Below are 20764 nucleotides of genomic sequence, written 5' to 3' on the forward strand. Positions count from 1 at the left end.
ACAATCCCTGCAGCCCACTCCAGCCCATGGTACTGACACCACTCACCTCTCTATCAGTATCTTGCACATCAGAGGTAGAGCCACAAACATTCCTTGTTCCTAACTCATTATAAATGTTGCTGCTCTGTGGCCGTTTTGTTTTATTCTGTCTTTAAGTTAAATTTGGATTGATCAATGATTCTGGCTTAAAAGCAAGTATATTCATACCTCACTGTCTCCTGAATTTGTGGCCTCACAGACCATAGGAGCACTGTGGAAACTGAGTCTGTGAGGATGGAGAGAAGCCCTTACTCTATAGGCATTAACTCCTTTCAAAAACTGAGGCCCTGAAAAACCCACATTTTCAAAATCCCACCTTATTAAACTGTTTCCTCTGCCTTAATCCTTGTGACTGATTAAAATTCCCTTTATTCTTAGTTTTCATCCAGGCTCTGATTCTATCAAGGAACCTTCTTAGTTCTTTCTGCATAACTGAGGACTTAGGCTGTCAACTTAGACTGCAGCACATGCATCATCTTCTCTATACAATTCCTCCAGTAAGGCTGTGATTCCCATTGATGGAAAACGTATCTGTATGTGTAGATGCAGACATAGATGCTAAAGGCACTGCTCAAACCAGTCTCTCAACAGAGCTGAGGGATCATTTTCAAGAATGGTTCTGAGTAAATCAGAAAAAAGATAAGGTATCATATGAATTAAGTACAACTCTTGTCAAATATCCACCCACTTTGTTTTTTACCACAATGTTATCCTACCATAACACTGTACCCCACCATAAGCAATATCTAGCAAAGTATCACTCAATAGCATCCCCTGTTACTCTAATCTAGCTTTATTTTATTACACAGCCACTTCCTTATTAAAACCCACTTCTAAAGACAACTTAGTGATCGAATGAGATAGGAACTTTTGTAACATGGAAATCCTTATAGCAATTCTGTACCCGTGCAACTGTAATAACATTGCAAACGCCAGTGGACACACACCACCCTCTGCTACCTACCTGCAGAACCAGAAGGGGTCTGTCTGAAGTGTGAGAAACAGCTTAATACATCTTCATTGATTTTGTTGTTGGCCTCCTCACTGAGACTCTCAGCTCATATGTCAGCAGTTATGCTGCTTTTTCTTCCATGAGTATCTATTACAGACCAAACTAAAGTCACTGGCTTATTGTATAAATATCATGGCAATTGTGTGTTTTGGTTATTATTCACCAGGATCAGATCTCAAGTGAGGAAAAAAGCTCTAAATTCCCTTCCCAATTGCCAGAGAGATCAAGGACCCTTTTCCCCCATTGATTTTTCGGTGTTATTTAGTTTACAATAGTAGGAATATCCCTTTGCATGTTCCAGAAATAAGAAAGCTAAAGAAGTCATCTATATGAGTGTAAGATAAGATATTGAACTAGATTCCCTGAAGCGGAAGTCACTGGCATAGAGGTAATATTTCAGAAGGGTGGAATTGATTTTTAACCCAGTACTTCAGCATCCTGCATTCATGAGAGCTCATATTGGATGAAAACCAGTCGATACAAGGGACATATGAGATTTAAAATGCTATGAAGTACAGTAGGATAACAATGGATAATTTACACATGATGCTTAATAAGCAACTGCAGAAGAGCTACCTTTTTCTTTTTTTTTTTTACAATTACAATTAAACTTTATAGGGTGATCTTGTTAAACCTAAGCCAGGCCAGTAGCTCACACTCATGCAAACCCTTCTCGGTCTAATGTGACAGTAGACTACCCAGCAGGACAGCATACTGCTTCTTGCAAGTGTATCTCACTAGCCAGTAGCAGTAGCAACTAAGGGGCACCCAAGTGAAAATGTGTAAAGCTTGCTTCTGCCCGTCCAGAAGGGTGCAAGCCAGTCTGACAGCTTCTTCCTCTGGGAGGGGCTGTAGGTCCTTCATTCGAAATATACTTGGAAAACAGACGGCTTCCACCTTGCTCAACTGGAAACGCTGGTGGGACACTGTGCCAAACCAATGTTTTCCTGAACTGAATGCTGTGGTATAGTATTAAAGAACACATGCTGAAGAGGAACATTACTATAAAACCATTTTATTACTCTCTGTGGTACTCAAGCTGCCATTTCTGGTTCTTCCTCAGCAAGTCTTGATCAACAGCAATCTTTTCAATTTTATCTCAGTCTCCCAGGATTTATATCCAGAGAAGCCAGGAGAATTTGGCCTTGCTCCAATTTGTCAAAATAACCAAAATGCTTTTTCTTTCATAAAAATCTATGTAATGGGACTGTTCTGAATAACTTTAGTTCATATTCAGCACTAACATATGACTCTTGAAATCAAATACCCAATCTTACATAAGAAAACCCTGATTCTGCCTCTTTAAGTAAACCTACATAGTAACAATGCCAAGTAGTGTCAGGTTAAAATACGAGACAAATTAACCCTCATTAAGAAAATGCACCTGCAACAGCGCCTATCAGCTGTGAAAAAGCAACTGCGCTGGCTTTGCACTCACATTGTCTTCACCCCTCATTAAACAGCCCTGCTGCATCCTGTGGATCAGCCACTGCCTGCTCTGTGTTCAGCAAGAGTCATCTCCTTGGAATCATGACAACTTTGCAGAATCTGATTATTTACTTAAAGATGTTAGCTGGGCTTTTTAAGTATCATCACTCTCCCCACTTCCCCCAAAATAGAAAACTTTCATGTAAGAGCCTGGTTTGCTGCAAGCAATAGTTAGTTACAAAAATAACTTCTTAGGTATTTTATTAGGGTTTATTTTTGAGCTAGCAGAACTAAAAATACTAGATGAAAGCAAGATTACAATTTGACACAAAGGACTATAAAAGTAAACGAGACCTAATCCCATCAGAAATGTTTTCAAGTGACTTCCAGAGACTGATGCAGAAGTTTTTGTTGAATTAAACATTGCTCTGTACAGCATTCATTTTCATCAATTTCTAAAGGCATAAAAGTACACATAAAGTAATAAAAGCAAAAGCAAAATAGCCCAGGCTTTGCTTCTCATTTCAATTGTGGACTAAGCAGCATAACTAAAAGGATATTTGACCGCTTAAGCACTTCCAACTATATAATCCAAATTATATTAAGTTACCTGTAATACATTTAAACAAAACTGGCTTGAAGTGATGTTGTATTTGCTTTTACTACATTTTGTACATGAGGACCACTAAGTTTTAATTAATAGCTCAAGAAATATAGAATCGTAGAATCAGGACCAGACCTAATAACCACAAAACACAGGTATTACACAATATAGCGATGGGAATTGGGAGAAATTAGCTGAAAATTCTCTACAGCTTCTGTTGTGCCATTCCGTAACAGTGGCTTTTTCACAGAGAAAAAAATACCCCACATAATTATCTCACAAATGAGTCTCGTCCCATTGCATACAACTGGTCACACAGGTGTACGTGCTGCATGTGTAACTTGAAGCACAGAGACCAGTTCCACAAACTTCAGTAAGGGCAGAAATAAAGCATTTAACATGGCTGTTCTTTGCTTCTGCACCATGTGTTGCTGCTGTGCTCCAGTTTTCAACTTGTATTTAATTCAGAACTTTTAAAACACCATTTTTTGTGTGTTCTTTCCCACCCCCATCATGCTTTTCTACACTTGCTTATGGTTAAAATATCAAGCACATCTGCTGGAGGGACTTGCAAGTAAGACACCTGCATTACTCTAAGTTTGCACCCTTTCAGCACATAAAAAGGTGATTACTGAGTGAACCAATATGTGATTATTGGTCACCAATAGCTGAAACACAACCAACTTCAGACGGCTTGCAGCCAGGTCTGAAGTTCTGAAGCCGTGCACAGAACCTACTTCAGAATAGGTGAGAGAGCGATGAGAGGAAGTTAAACGAAGGTTTAACCATGGTGATCACTCCTCCAACAACCCAGTGTAAGGCAACTAACTGGCACAGGTCGAAGTTCTGCAGATAGGCAGCTCTGTATACCCGGCTCACAGCACTTCCATTCCATGTCTGCCAAACACCCAGCCAAAAACCAGTGTCCTTCAGCCAAATTCACACAGAGTGTGCCGTCCAGTTGTACTAATTCTTCACATGAGGCTCATTGCTTAAATCACAGCCATCCCACTTAGCATGTCGACCACACCAGAGGCACTCAGCTTTTCTTTTTCTGGTCTTGTGCACAACTGGCAATTGCTACTACCCAGAGTGATTTGGGCATAGACCCTTATGGAGATGAGCCTCATAATCATCACAGTAACATTCTCTGTTGGCTGCCCATCACAGAGGTCTGCTGTGATGCTAAGCTTCATGTAACCCAACTTCTGAAGCCACCTCTGGATCTAAGCCTTCCCCTAATATGTTGTCTAAGGTCTAATCTTGCGTTTGAGTGAGGACCTTCCAAAAGTCTGATTTAGAGAGAAAAGGTTATTGGTTGCACATAAGCATGGCTACAGTGGGTCAGGCAAGAATCCACTGAGAGCAATACCATCTCCATCAGCTGCCGTTGATAGGCATTGATGAAAATGAAAAATGAACAGCGTGCATGTGGTGATACTTCTGTTAAGAACTCTCCACAGCTGAGTTACACGAGTCTAACTTCTCTGTACCTCACAGCCTACCAGAGATTTTTGTTCTGTGTTTTCCACACATCATATGAAACATGAAGTTGGCTTTTGGACAGACTGCTAAACATCTACACTCATCTGCAAGCACACATGCCTATGTGCATCTTTGACAAACACAACAGAGCCTCCTCCACTGATTACTATAGGAAAGACAATGCCTCACAGACCTCATTTGATTTCTTTGTGTATTTTTCCCCTGCAACTTATAGCATAATTAAACTGAGAGATTTAATACTCATGGATCATTGTCTGGAAACTGGAGGAGGGTGTGTGGAAATCATTGCTCTTTGATTTTCAACCTACTCAACAAACCCTGCTCACCCGAAGTTCATCCATCAAATGAATGGTTAAGTTATATATTATCCAAGACAGACAAAGCAAAATTCTTACATAATTCTCCATCAAGAAGTGCTGTATCTTCTGTAGTCTTTAGGTACATTATTCATGTAGATCTCATACAGCAGAGTCACAAGATAATGTACCAGGCACAAAAAAATATATCACTGCTTCTATAGTATATCTGTGCTGGATTCAAATGTGAATTGCTTTTATTTAACCAGATAGTATTATACATAGCTATTTTATACCTCTACAGCTATATTGAGGTCTATATTCACATAGCCAGAACTCAATAGGACCGTTGTTGCCATGTGTTAGTCCATTCCAAAGGTTTTCCAGTTGATTAAAACATATTATTTGGAAAAACCTCAGTCTTGATTTAAAACCTTGAAGTGACTCCATCCCCTGAGTGGGTGTTTAATTGTCTGTATTAGTACAAATATGTTTCCCTACACAATCAGCCATTTCAGAAGCATTCCAGTACAGACTCAAGAGAAGCCACCACATTTTTTCCCTAGCAGAAAAGCACCCTTTGGATGAGCTGCAAATGTATTTTCATACTTTGGAAGGCTGTAATCATTGCCACGCATGTTTGCAGCTCTGTACTCTGGGTTGCCAAGACACTGCCCTTCTTAGCCCAGCAATCAGCACATAACTAGCTCTGCATTTTACTGCAGAACTGGTATTTGCAAAATCAGGTGCTGCTATGAATCATAACAGCTTGTGCTTCAAACAGGAGGTGAACTTTTTACAACAGAAACACAGGCCACATGAAAGAAGAATAAGGTTCATACTTCCCTTTAGTTCAGCCACTTTGCTGTGACACTCACAGCAAAGTCCTCCTGTGACAAGGTCACAGCCTAATTCTACAAATACTTTGATGTTAATCATGACTTCAGGGCCTACCTGAATCCCTTTGATTACTGTGCTTTCAGAGGTGCCATCAGACAAGATATATCTACCTGAACTGCATGAATCTAAAGATTATAATAGTGAAAATAATGTACCCAAGAATGGAGTAATATCTATTTCCTTGGGAGTCTTGAATTTGAGGCTGGTTGTTTTTCTAAAATGGTATGTCAGAGCCCAAAAAGAAGCTATTGACTTGATACAGAGATTGATAGGCGAGGGTCCATTGGCTGTGTGGCACAGGAAGTCAGACTAAATGATGGACTGCACTTTCTGGTCTTCATAAAAGCTCTTGTTGAGGTATACTATTAAGACCTTCACCATTATAGCCCATGAAGCAGAGAGGCTGTGGACAGCACATGCAATCTGTGCTGAGAATATTGCAGTTAAAAGCTAATTTATTTTTAACTTTCCCATATCAATCTGAGAAGAAGAAACTAACAGCAGAAGTCACATGTATGTGGTTGTCTCTGCCAAAAGGAAAGTCCTGTAAAGGCTGCCAAAGAGCAAAAGGGTAAGAATCAAGACATTTAAAGACAGCACCAGAGATGTAAACAGGTAAATACAGACCTTTGAACTGATACAAAAGGGGGTCTATTCAACCTCTTAAAAAAAAAAAAAAAAAAAAAAGAATCAATGAACTATTAGGAAAATTAAATTAGAGGTCAGCCAAGTACCTCAGTACAAGTGAAATCCACAGCTAATGGAGGATAAGTGCTGTGATGTTATGTCTCAAAGGGCATTGATTGTTCAAGGAAGTCTGACTTCCATCCAAGATCCTGAGAAGCATGTAAGCAGTAAAGCACACACTGCACCTAAGTACCTGCTGCTGGGCAGACTGACACATCTCACTCTGCTCATTCTCTGTACAAAAAGCTGTACTAGCATCTTGTCTTAATAACTCTGCTCTGTTTGGCAGCAGTCCAATAAAAAAGTGGGAAAGAACTGGGGAAAAACATTACCATAACAGAAAAACAGAACTATAAAGCCATTCATCTCATTCTCCCAACTGCCATGGTGACCTTCTCCACATGCTCTTTCAATGTCTCCCTTCCCCTACTAGGAAACCGTTACAAAGAAAAAGCTGTTCTTTAGCAGGAGCCCAAGTGTCTGGTGTAGTTTCTGTTTACTCTGAAAGTAATGCCCACTTTTTCTAGTTGCTCTCCTTCTGCAGGTCTCCATGGGAACCTTGGTGCAATTCCACATTTCTGGAACATCCTTGCATGCCACAAATTGAGTAATTGTATTGCATGACCCATGATCCCACAGAAGTTGAGTCACAGGACAAAATGATTCTGTAAGGAACACAAAACTTCCTGTTGAGATCACAGATCAGCAGTTTACATTGTCTCTTTAGTGTACTTGTACAGAGTGCAATGAAGGTGTCAAATGATGAAAACCTGGCTTTTTGAATGATGTGTCTGAATTAATATGTAACCTCAGAACAGAGTAGGGCTAGAATCTAGAAAAGGGACAAGAAGAATAAGTATTTGTTTGTTCTTTATAGCTAGAAAATGTAAAAGTAGGAAAAGGAGAGCTGGACAATGGTATTCATGCTATCATTCCCAACGAGGGCACCCAAACATCTTGTACAATTCACTTCTTTCTGTACAGAAGCAAAGAAGCTCTGCTGAGCTTGATGTGAAGACAGTTACATGTTCAGGCCTTTGGACCTTCATGCCTTCTGAGGGACTGCCAACAAGAAAATCATCATGGCAATCGTGCTATAGCAATCACATACAAAATAATAGACAAAGAGCTGCTGCAGTTGTGACAGACTGCCTAAGCTCTACTGATCAGCTTTTTTGAAGAGAACACATTCTTCATTTCAAAAAGAATCTACAATGATGAAGTAAAGCTTGTAGGTTATAAGAGCTCTGCACTGACCATAGAGTCAGATGATTATGTATGAAATATAACATCAGAGAGGCTTAATCACACTGGCTTCATTCCTACAGCCTACCCTGCCAAAAGGAGAGTAAGTCACCTGAAGGTACAAAAACACCATTAAGACAAAGAACCACCACTCCATGAGTAAAAGCCAGACTTGTTTCTACCTTACCTCATCATCAGTGACATTCCTACAAAGTACAACATGACTCTACTGAGGCAAAGATTCTTCAGCACCAGTGGCAATGCGTGCTTTTAGCAAATTCCAAGCCATAATTTCCAGGAGTAACTGCAGGACAGTAAATTGATAACAAAGAGCAAATTAAGTAAAACATGCTAATAAGAAGTCTCTTGCAGAGTAAAGCTCTCTGCAGCATTAAATAACAACAGCAAGAACTGTTATTTCAGATGCCTATAGGACACCTTTATGTATAATTACACATTCATCAGCGCTGCAGGCAACAAAGCAGACCCTCCAAGCCTGCAAGTGCCACACAAAGTGTAGATGAACCATTACCAGCCTCCATAAACCAGTGTCCATAAAACTGCCATATGACAGTGCCTCCCCCTAAACTCCACATATTTCCGCCTCCTTTTGTTCTTTTGTTCAGTTTTACCCACCACTAGCAGCATGACTCCCCAGTCTGCCTAAGAGAGCCCCAACAAGTTCTTGGTGTCTAAGATCCATGTTTCTAACACAAAATTCTACCGTTTCAGTTAGGATTTGCTCCTAGCCACAAAGGGTTCAAACACCAGGTTTTGTTCTTACCTTTTTATCTTGGGGAAACATTTACAGGATGATCATAACGATGTGAAGCACTACACGGCAGCAAATGCAGCCAGGGGCAGCAACAGAGAATGGACAAGTATAGCCTGCTGGGTCCAGATGTATTGTCACATCTGCACATTCAGGGGTCAGCAGAGCAAAGCTATGTAGTGAGAAACACTGTCTGACCTTTGCTGTGCTGGAGTTTTGCTCCATCTTGCCCGAGCCCATTACACTGATTCTCTGTAGTGTTTGAGGATTATAATTGACACAGATAGCCAAATCTGTTTTCTCCCAGTTACTACTCTTTGTCTTATCTTACTGCACAAGAGCTCTGTTCTGACAGAGGGTTTCCACAGAGCACAACCCTGACTATGAAAGGCAGCACAGAATGACTGTGCACACCCCACAAAAGTACATCATTTAAAGAGCAAGTTCAGAGACAACAAATGCTCAGGGAATACAATGTGATGCAGAAATCCATACCCCAGTTACACACTAAATCTGACCTCAGGTTTCTGAGCCTATTATCTGTACAGTAAGTGGCAAGTGTGTCACAGGGTAACAAACCTAGCAGGGCTGCAGGCTTCAGCTCAGCAAGTGCCCAGGGTGCTGGAAAGGCTCGTGCAGGGAAAGGAGAGAGGCACTGTCAGCAGCTCTGGAAAATGTTAAGTAAGATAGATCTAGAAAGTAAATATTTTAATTATGAATGAAAATTCAGATTGCATCATTTATGTTTTTGTATCACACTGCTGCTTACTCTGCTTGGATACCCCTCCCTCATATGATTATATAAGTAAATGCTCTACAAGAATCAAACACAAATGCTCTTAAGAAGCAAAAAACCACCCTAAATGTTGGGGGGTGGGGAAATGTAAGTAGAAATCTATTTAATAACCATTAAGCTAAAACTGGGGAAGCCTCTAAATAGCCAAAAAAAAAAAAACAAACTGTTGCAGGCTCTTCAGATTTCTTCTAAGTAACCACTGCTGTTTTGTTTAGACTCAGCTCAGTTTCCCAGCTCAATAGCTTCTGGGTTTTGGCTCAGCACAATTTGGCTGGGCCATGTCTACTGAAAGCACAATGATTTTGGCAGTACAGGTCTTCTCAGAAATGGGATAAATCTTCTGACACAAGAGTCATGCAAATGTGTGAGAAATACTTTCATTAGCCCACGGACACTAACTTCAGATGTAGAACACTTCAGTTGTTAACTATCAGCCAGATGATTATTCTCTTATGTCCCATGCAGACACTTGGAGTTTCTCCCTCCTCAACCCTGTTTTCTAAAACCTCATATTAAATATTGATTGGAGCAGCGATTTGAATCAGGGTGTTTCACTTCGTATGCAACTGCTGTAATTGCCAGGCAGGTGCCTACTAAGACCTAGATGCCCCTCTCCTATTCCAACACTGGAAGCCTGAAATCCTGCCACAGTAATGTGCGGTTTAAAATTTCAGCGTTTACAGATGCAAAGTAACATTTTCCTGTTCACTACCAACTTTAAAGGAGAAGTGAAAGCACCAAGTTCTCTTTGCTTCCTAATAAGACAGCTCCACAGACAGCTAGGAATGTCACATTCCAGCTTCCTCCTAAGCTTAAATGCTGGGCTCAGCAGCACCTCCTAAGGCACACACATCACCAGAGAGCAGCAGAAGCTCCAAAGCTACAGGCACTGCTAGAATCGGTCTTGCCAGCTACAGCACTGCACAGAATGGGAAATTCCCCACAGGTTTCTAAACCATTGAAGTAATTCAAATGGATATTCTGTGGTTTGCTTTGTATCATTATAGCTCCAACTGGATGCAGAATATTACTTGCTCTGGTAATCCACAAGCCAAGTGTAGCAATTATGTAATTTAAAAGAAATAGAAATCAACCATTTCCCCCCCCCCCCCCCCCCCCCAGTTCACTGGAGCTTGCAACAAGCAGGTAGATTCTTGCTTTGTTTTTATTATATGTAAGAAGTTTCCACAAATCTGCGACCTCTACAGACAATTCTTCAAAGCAGAGAGTTTGTTACTTTATTTATCTCATTCTGCTCCAGGAGCACCAGTGCTCCAGAGGGAGAGGGAATTCTCAGGACAGCAACTGCTCGATTTAAATTCAAAAGTGTGATACAGATTACAGGGCTACATAATTCCATCACACCTTAAAAAAAAGGGCCCATCACAAGTTAACAGTGTGAAAGTATCCAAATAAAGACAAATACTAACACTAGCCAAAGAACAGCAACAATTATTCCATACCCCCAAACAGTTCTCCACCCTTAGGTAGCTCTCAGCAGAAATAGCCATACCCAGTTTTGAAATGCTGATAAGCTCTTTGCAAGTTCACACTTGGCATGAGCTGAAGCTTGTGCACATTTGGTAAAATATTTAAGCACTAAGCAGACCTTGCTGTTGCTTGTTATCCAAGTTGTCTTAACACATACTTCATATTCTGGAATCTCATTCACAACACTGGCCCAATGCTGCTACATTTTTACAAAGTCCACACGAGTTTTCCAAGTCTTCCCTTTTTTATCTTTGCCATTAAGAGACAGCATAATTGTACAGTGCAAGGTCCTGTCCAAATACAAGTAATTTCATTCATCTGGTGCTTTTCAAAACCAAAAAGATGCAACACAATCTCCTTATGGAAGAATCCAAATTAATGCATTTCTGAAGCTTTTAAAAACAGTTTGAACTTCATACAAAAGGACCATTGCACTTCCAGCTTCAAATCCCTGACCTGCTTCCCACAAGTATTCCACTCCTCCTTTCCAAAACACAGCATTTAGTCTGCATTAGCCTTAACCCTAATGTCAGGAAAGGCTGATAAAACAAAAGGATCCATTGCCTACCAAATACTGTAACCAAGAAAATAACCCTCCCATTAAAAGAGCCCTGGGAAATGACATGATGAGATTGGCATTCTCAGTCTCTGGGGAGCTCAGGCAGACCATCCCAATGCATCAAGTGCTTATTTACTCTGCCAGCAGCACATTTGGGAACATCAGGATGACACCTGCCCATCTGTGCCCAAAGGCTCACATGCAGTTGAAACAGTTACTATGGGGCAGAACCGGTTTCCATTCCAGGAGCATCAGGAAAAGGAAGGTCTGGGCAATGGGTTAAATGCCTCCTGCCAAATCTGCTATGGTTCATTTGCAACTTTGTATATAAAGAGTTTGAAGAGCGGTTAAGTAAGAGCTAAGTGGTGCCTCAGGTTTTGCAGGTTGCACTGCACCCATCCTACTTCTCTTGCTCTTCTATAGCTTCTTTAGAAACCCTAGTTGGTCTCATTTGGCCATTTTTAAGGAACATCTGTCAAGCACAAAGCAGTCACAAGATGGGTGTGTGGATTTTGTAACTTGGAAGGAAAACAACTCTCAGGGCAAGATTTAGGAAACCCCAGAATTCAGTTTCTCATGGAGGCACCAAGTAATATAGCTAGTGTTGAGAACATCAGTCTTGGAGTGGGACATGGTGGTTACCGGACATTAAAAAAATAAAAGCCTATGTTCTTCTGTATCCAAACCAACATAAGGGGTTTTTTTACTACTTTACATGCAGGGAAGTGAGTGTCATCCACAGTTTACTCTGAAAAGCAAACACTTTCAGACTTTGGAATGGGGAAAATTCCACACCAATTTCTTTAGACTTAAGTTATTGCTCTTTAAAAGGAAATTCAATACAAGCACAGATACCTAATTACTTGTGAATCAGTCCTATATAAATATTAGACCATAAATTAGGCTGTTTGAAAGCAATTCCTCTGCTTCCTCAGGTCTACTGAAAAATAAATTATAATAAAATAGCACCATGCCAGAGCACAAAAGCCTTCATATTTTACCAGAGCTGAGATAATGAAAGATTCAGATGCTTTAAATTCTCCTTGAGATTCAAAATCTTGGCAAATCCATACATAGACCCACATATAAACTCTTTTATGTACTGCCGACAGCCCTGCTGCCTTCAGAGCGCTGTTTTACCAAGTTAAGCCTAGGACTCAAAGTCTCCTAGCAGCGGACAGACCCTCTCTCTTCAACTATTATTATTTTCAGGTAGGACCTAACTTTAGAAGGCAGGAGAGTTTTTATGAGTTCTAAACTGGTCAGAATAGATCCAGGCCCTTATTATTTCGGAAGTGTCACTTCAGTGCTGAAGCATCAGTGACAGATGGAACAAGCTGCATCAAGAGAGTGGCAACTGAACTGCCAGTCTCCAGAGGGATATTTAGCTACAGACAGGCACATATGTAGTAGAAGACTTCAACTACCTTTGCACCACAGCATGAATCTTCATCTTGTAATGGATGTTAACAGAACTGACACTTGGCATCATAGCATTCTCCAAAGACCTAGGTGTTCTCTGACACAAAGTGCTGTAAATCTCCAGTAAGGAAAAGAACATATTTAATAATTAATCTCCAGTGGGATTTTAACATTGGCCACTAGCAAACTCTGCAAAGCATTAAAGATTGAGCAACAGAGCTGCCTTGTTGACAGGTGGATTTGCCCCAGCGACAGCTCCAGCAAAGATGCTGCTGTAACTCAGCATCACATTCTTTAACAAAGAAACTTCAGGCTTGGATTAGTTCTGCAGTGGTAACACAAAAATACACAGTTGTACCTTTACCTCCCCACCACAGTGAAAATGAAACAACTCATTTAACTCCTTTCTCAGCACACACACACAACTTTTCTTTCTTTCATACATGTAATCATTACATAGATGCATCTACCACATGCAGCTAAACCAAATGATGACCTAGCTCTGATCTCTGAGCCTGCCAAATGTTATCTGCACAGCCTGGTGCTGAGTGATAGGGCATCCTAACTACAGCTCCTTCAGGGATAGCTTCTGTGGCACTCATGATATCCACCTGGTAGAAAGGTACAAGTCTAGTTATTAGTTATTGCATTTGTATACCCAGTGTTCACACCATGTACTTATGCCTGTAGTCTGAATTCCCTTGTAAAAGCTAAGACCAGACAGCAAATCAGTGTCATAAGTTACAGATCATCAAAAATCAATGGGTAGGATTAATTCCATTCCCCACCATCCATGCAGAACCGTACTCATCTCAAATGCATCTCCTTTACCTACACAAGAAAATAATCCTGTACAAAGTTTAAATAAAGGTTCTTATGGTGTCTTCCAGGATCTATCCATGAATGAATATAAGCTGTGATCATCTTTATTTAAACCTACCTGAAAATGCATAATTAAATTATATTGATACTGAATTTGATCTAACAGTGTCCTGATAAAAGAGCTAAAGGTTGAGAAGGTAGTTAAAAACACCCTTTTATAGCTCCTCATCAAACCACTGCCAGTTATTTTAATCACAGTTTGTGAGGTCTGGTATCAGGAGATATTTTTGTTCTTACAATGTGCTGTCTCCAAGATTAGCAGCACAGCAACAATTTTATATTCCTGTATATAAGAAAAACAATATGCAAAGAAATGGTTTAAAATAGCACTTTGCATAATGTCCACCTTCAGAGAAAAGCCCATCACGTAACAAATAGCCAAGAAAATGACTAGCTTTGTCTATCTCAATGAAAAATACCATTTCTAAATTAACTTAAACATGTTCTGTACAAACAGCCTGGATGCCTCGATCCAGTCGTCTTGGTTTGATATTATGGATATAACGTTAAAAGCCAGGCTCAGCAGTATCTGTGTGCCTGCATTCTTAATACAACTGTTGTCTTAGAGAAGTGTTAACACATTTAAGCACTTCATCTATGCATTCTTAAAAACCTCCAAACCACCAGAAAGATGCATGTAGAAATTCCAGTACATTAAAAAGCTAAATATACCCCCATGCCCACCCCTCCTTTCTTCTTCCAGGCCCCTTTCACTAGGCTACTTTCAGAAAACTGCTTTTCTTTAGCTGCATTGCCAATCAAGATTCCTGATTGCTTTCACTGTGTTAACAAGTGTCAGTCACATCCTGTCCTATCACATTGATAGTAAAATTCAAAGTGATCGGTATACCTCGATGTGACAGGAACACAGGGCATAGCTTCTCAGATTATGCTGTGACAAGGTGTGGCATATGCTAAAAACTGAACACATGCTTACTAATAACCTGCCTTGCTTAAACAGCAGCAGCACTGGCCTTGCAGCAATATTGTGGGATACAGAAGTACTCCTCAATCTGCTCATTCCATCATTATGTAGAATTTTATTTTATTACAATCTCCAGCAATTTCCAGCAAAACTACTCTCATTAATGCAGGTAAGAACATGCAGGTATCTGCAGAATTGGACAGCAGACTAAACAGTCTTTTTTAATTAAGTGTATGAACAGTGCAATGAAACCTTAATTGAAGTCTCTCGAGGTTACAGCCATCCAAGTAACAAAGCCACCACAATGGCGAGACACTTGCCATGTGCAGTTGGCACATTAGGTCCCAGCACACCAGTTAATAATTCTGATTTACAAGAACACACATACTCACTACTGGAAGGGTCTTGAGCTGCTCTGACTCAACACACGCAGGTCTGTGTACTTTACAGACTGTGGCTATATTCAAATCATATTTCAAGTGAATTACCACACAGCAGTATTTGTGTCTGTTTTCTGCACGCCTTCTTCTTCCCCACTCTATTCTCCAGTCACTAGAAGTTAACCCAGCTCTGTCTCTGAAGCTGGCCTCTACCATTCAAGCCTAGAAATATGACCAAGCAAAGTCTGATAAATTCTAGACAAACACAATCCATTTTCAGTCAAGTTACACACCTCAATGCAAGCCAAAATTTCTCTGGTTCACAAATTATTGAATTAATTATGATCTAGTATTAAATAAACCTGGATTAAAGCTGTCCTGAAATACCAGTGCGAGGTAAGACTTCAACTGGTTTGGATAGAAGGCACAGAACTAAACCAGAATCCATCCACCTTTTTGATCCAGCAATTTTCACCAAGTTTTAGTTCATATAAAACCTTAAACCCAAAAATTAAACTCTAGAACCATCTTACTGAAACTATGGGGGGAAATATCTTTTCACACATCAAGCAGACATCTAAAGATCTGCTTCCACACAGCCCCATTAACCAAATTAGGGTACAAAATAACAGACCCTTGCTGGGTAAATTGCTGCTGACAGTTGGAGCTTTTCCAATGAAAATGTCTTATAAGCAATAGGGACATCTCAAATGAGAGGGATATTGGAAATCCTGCTCTGAAACAGCTGCTATTTCTCATGTTATCACCCCCTTGGGAGCTCATGTCCTTGCACAAAACAGATTTTGCATGAGTAAGCCATGTAGCTGGGGCTGGTGCACTTAAAAGTTGCTCACAATCTATTCTCAGATGTGCTCCATTTGGCTTCCCCCTAAAAGAACCCATGCCAGACAAGACTCGGGCATGAAGCTGCCCTCAGCCGGACATCAAATACACTGTGCTGATTTACAATGAACCTGTGAAGGGCTAAAGTTCCTCTATTCCATCCCTCATTGTTGCTTTTTTGCACAATGGAATTTCAGTAACAGGACAAATCATAATGGCCTTCAGGAAGTAGAGAGGATTTTATCCTTCCTCAGGAAGTAATCCCTATGAATACTGGCATGTTCCTACCTCCATCACCTGTAACCAGCTTTCGAACTAAAGTATGAAGTTTCCTGTGGCTGCTTGCATATTTTGTATTTCATTCTCTCTGTGACTGGGGTAATTTTTCTCCCCTTCTTTCCTAGGCTAGTGGCCTAAGAAACTGTATATTTAGCTTTTCTTATTATAGAGGGACAATAGAATGCAAGTCTCAATCCTGTTTCCCTCTCACCCACAGCTTAAACACAATTAACTTTTCATTTGATGCATTCTTCCTGTCTGCACTCATAATACTCCCCCAGGAAATGAGAGCCAATAAGTCCTACACAGGAGTAGGAGAGCAGGGTACTGACCAAATATTGTATAATGCTATATTATAGGCCTATGGGAAAAAAGTTAATTAAAGACCACAGATATCCTCTGGGATAATGTTTAATATATCAGCTCTTGCAGCAGAGCAATACAATATCAACAAACCCCTCCTTTTGGAAACTGTGAATGTATCACACATTCAGGGGGAAAAAAAAAACAGCAAAATCCAACACTATTTTATTGCTCATTGGCTACAAATATATCTAATAAGATATACAAAGTACACACTTAAAGAGTATTAACTTCAACAAACCTGATTTCTTCTGTGGCCTATATATCACCTTCCTGAATTGGGAAGCCCCTTTGCACAGTTCAGGTCCTGTCATGAGTTTTATGACAGTAATAACAACTAATAAGCATTTCTACATAGCTCCTAATGCTTGGTAAGCACAAGAAAAGGCTCAAAAACCAGACCCAGGCTTCTGAACACTCCTGGAGCAAGAGCCTTGGAAGTCTGAACAGTTGTATCCAGAGATTGATTTCAGAGAGTCTCTCTCCCTAACTCTCCCCAAAGGGATGTACAACATTAATATCCTACAAGGTATTAATTTGGAAGGTCAAAGACTACATGCTCCAATAGCCACACATTTTATGCAGAAGAAAAGTGGAAGTTTATGGAATAGCTTACTCATTAGCATACATTTTCGAAGGAACAAACCCAGTCTCTAAGGTAACATTAAGCAAGCCCCATGGCTAGGTTTCCTTTTACTTGTGTTATTAACTCTGCTGGAGTTGATGCCTAATTTAAGCACCTGCAACAGGTTTAAACAAGTGTTAACATTTGCATTTGAGTGCAAATAAGATGTTTGTTTGAAAATTAAGTGCATTTTTTCTGCAACACATTCCAATAAAAGCCTAACTAAGCTAATTCCAATCTCAACTTCCACAGGCTTTGATAAGGTATAGGCACACTGCTACTCCATCTCCTTGGATCTTCCACTACCATCAGCAGGAAGGATAAGTGTTCAGCATTGCTCTGGAAGAGCCTGTGCTTGCTTTGCTCCAAACTGATGGATCACATGAGAGGAAGTCCCTAAGTATGCAGACTATGGCCAGCATGCTTGGTGACATAAGAGAAGTTCCTTAACCCACACCACAAAACTAGGATAACATGATTTGCAGTGGGGTCTGAGATCCTGCCTGGTGGGATTAAGAGTCCCTCACTTCCTGCATCCAGTGCCACAGCATCCCAGGTATCACTGAACTTTCAAACTTCAAGGCAGAAAGATTGATCTGGAAGCTGAATTCTGAAGCTCTGTGTTCATTTTAAGTGAAGAACAAATACCATCTGAAAGTAGCTACTTACACACAGTTGAACCACGGGCTTTTAACTGACACCACCATTTTAAATTCATATGTAACATGCAGCTTTCTGTCCTTCCTACTTAACTGGGACACTGACACTGGATCTTGCCATAAGAATTGCTGTGTGTACAGCTTCCCTCTTCCCACTCATGCCCATATATGTTTTCACCAATATATCTTAGAACAATTTATTTCAATAGGTATTCTAGAGGAGGAAGGAGGATGACACAGCCTATCAGGCAACTGCCAAAGAAATTATGCCTTAAGTCAGAGCTGAATCCTGTAGGCAATATTGCCAGCTCCAACAAAGAGGTCAGCCCCCTGCATCAGGTACTCATGGGACTCACAGCAGCAGTGGCCAGGTCAGCTCAAGGGAATGTCCTCCTTGGTGTTTGTTTGGGGACTGTAAACACAAAAAATCCACACACGCAAAAAAAAAAAAAAAACCAAACCAAAAACCATAAACTGCGTGCACACACACAGTTTTTATCATACATATGTTCTTTTTCTGGTTCTTGAAAAAATAAAGCATACATCTGCAACTAGGCCACCCACAAACTGAAACAAGAGTCATTTGTCTAGCAGGGTTTCTTGGTGGAATATGCAACAAGACAGACACAGCCTCTATGCTAAAAATAAGTGCATATATTTGCTATGTTTAAAGTTTTAACTTTAGCTTCTCTCTGAATAGAGCTATTGTACCTATGATTTACCAGGCAACATATTGCTATTTACTTTTGTAATTACAGGCACCTTTTCCAACAACACTCAGATGACTGTCAAAAATAACCTCACATGAAAGCAGTAATAAGCACAAAATGATGTTTCATTAAGACCACTAAAGAATTTTTATTTGCAGTTCCATCAGATTTAAGTAGCATCTTTAGTATATGCACGTGCATATGTATAAACTGTGTCAAATTTGTCAGCTTTTGATGGATGTTTTCACTCTCAGTGTTATTATTACTCTTATACAGAGTAATACTGGCAATGGGGACCTAGTTTATTAAACCTTATGTTGCATCTGCCACAATGCCCTCAGGCGGGAATACAGTCATCTATTCCAAACACTATTTCTTGCAATTACACTTGATTGTTAACTGTGTATGTTCAGTACCACTTACATTTGACTGTTGCTGTTCTGAGGTTTTCTTCTGATAGGCCATGCTTGAGCTCCCAGATGGTTAATGGGATTACACAGATCATTAGAACTGAAACGCAAAATAAAAGTTACATTAATATAGCTAACAGTGGATTAAAATATCCACGATAACATGACAATATCCATGATATCCAAGACAACAGTGTGGCTTTGAAACCTTTTGGTCATATGCTTTAGAGGCAGCGGGTTAAAATCTTGACACTGAAGATCCAATGTGTCAGTGCCAGCGCCAGCGCATTACAGCAGTGCCAGGCAAGCAGTACTTCATCAGAGTCTGTGCCACCCAGCCCCTCAGTGCATTCAGGCTGCACTTACACCATCCCTCCCAAAGCCAGCAGCATCCTCCTTCAGCCTACAAATTATCAACCACCAGAGAAAAACCCAGCAAGATAAAGCCTGATGTTGTCAATAGCACATCACGGTCACACTCAGTGAATGAACATTTGTGGGAGCGCACACACTGAAAAAGGAGGGAATGGATCATGTCTGTCATTCAACCCTGAAGTGACAGACCTCCAAAAGCATGCCAGTCAAGAAAGAATACACTGACTTACGTGGCTGCTGCATCACTGTTTGAGCATATAAATCATAAAGCCAATATCTTCCAAGAGGAGATTTACTTGAGATGTCCTTGGTACTCAAGAACAAGGAACATAGAACTAGCCTGACAAATAGCAGCACAAGGCAAAGCAGGAAAGCTGCATGCTGAGCAGTCCTACAAGCAACTAAGCAAAGCAAGAGCACCTACTGCTCCACAGAACAGTTAACTTCAAATTACAGAGTAAAGGAAACAACCAAGAAGGGAAGCCAGCCCATCCACAGTCTTTGAACAGAGTTGTGGAGTTGCTTTGCAGCAGCAGACAGAATGTGCTCACTTGTCACCAAATCTGGCAGTTTAGCCTGAAAGGGTGAGATAAAGAAGAGAGCTTTGTGTGAATGCTACTATTCTGAGGTACTGCGTGCAAGTCTCTCATTCGTAGCAAAGCCCCTGCAAGCCAAACAGCAAGAATAGCAGAGAGTGGAACTAAATGACAGTATTCGTGTGCAGTTCTGGTGTCCTCAACATAAAAAGGACATGGAACTGTTGGAACAAGTCCAGAGGAAGGCCACGAGGATGATCAGGGGACTGCAGCACCTCCTGTATGAAGACAGGCTGAGCAAGTTGGGGCTGTTCAGCCTGGGGAAGAGAAGGCTGCATGGAGACCTCATAGCAGCCTTCCAGTACCTGAAGGGGGCCTATAGGGATGCTGGGGAGGGACTCTTCGTTAGGGACTGTAATGGCAGGACAAGGGGTAACGGGAAACTTAAACAGGGGAAGTTTAGACCGGATATAAGGAGGAAGTTCTTCACTGTTAGGGTGGTGAGGCACTGGAATGGGTTGCCCAGGGAGGTTGTGAGTGCTCCATCCCTGGCAGTGTTCAAGGCCAGGTTGGATGAAGCCTTGTGTAGGATGGTTTAGTGTGAAGTGTCCCTGCCCATGGCAGGGGGGTTGGAACTAGATGATCTTAAGGTCCTTTCCAACCCTAACTATTCTATGATTCTATGATTCTATTTGCTTCCCTCAGGTCAGAAAGCTCTTTGCCAGGTAAACTTATGAGGTAAGCACCTAGTTCAGGTACAGCAACCAAGCAGCATAAACCAGAGACATGGAAACAACAAAGAATTTCATAGTGGCAGATGCTTAAGTTATGCTTAAGGGTTGACTGATGCAATTTTAACATCAAACAACATTAAGCTTGGAAGCTCTGAGATACAGTCATCATTCATCAGTTAAAAGTTTCAAATGACCCAGTGAGAGATATTAATTAATATGGAAACTGTTAAGATATCTGTGTGTAATTGTTGTTCTGCAGCAATTAGGAAGTAAGTTTGCATCATTT

At 40.7% G+C, this 20764-nt stretch overlaps 1 long non-coding RNA gene across 1 annotated transcript; it reads right to left on the reverse strand.

The window, feature by feature from the left end:
* Nucleotides 1-360: 360 nt before the first annotated feature.
* LOC136018515 (uncharacterized) lies at nt 361-18896 on the reverse strand. The gene is made up of 3 exons (XR_010614466.1): nt 18847-18896; nt 1004-1138; nt 361-658 (listed from the first exon to the last, which is right to left on the reverse strand). It is a non-coding gene; the product is annotated as an uncharacterized LOC136018515 (long non-coding RNA).
* Between the last annotated feature and the right edge of the window lie 1868 nt (nt 18897-20764).

The sequence above is a fragment of the Lathamus discolor genome, chromosome 7, assembly GCF_037157495.1.
Source record: "Lathamus discolor isolate bLatDis1 chromosome 7, bLatDis1.hap1, whole genome shotgun sequence".
Classification (NCBI taxonomy): domain Eukaryota; kingdom Metazoa; phylum Chordata; class Aves; order Psittaciformes; family Psittacidae; genus Lathamus; species Lathamus discolor.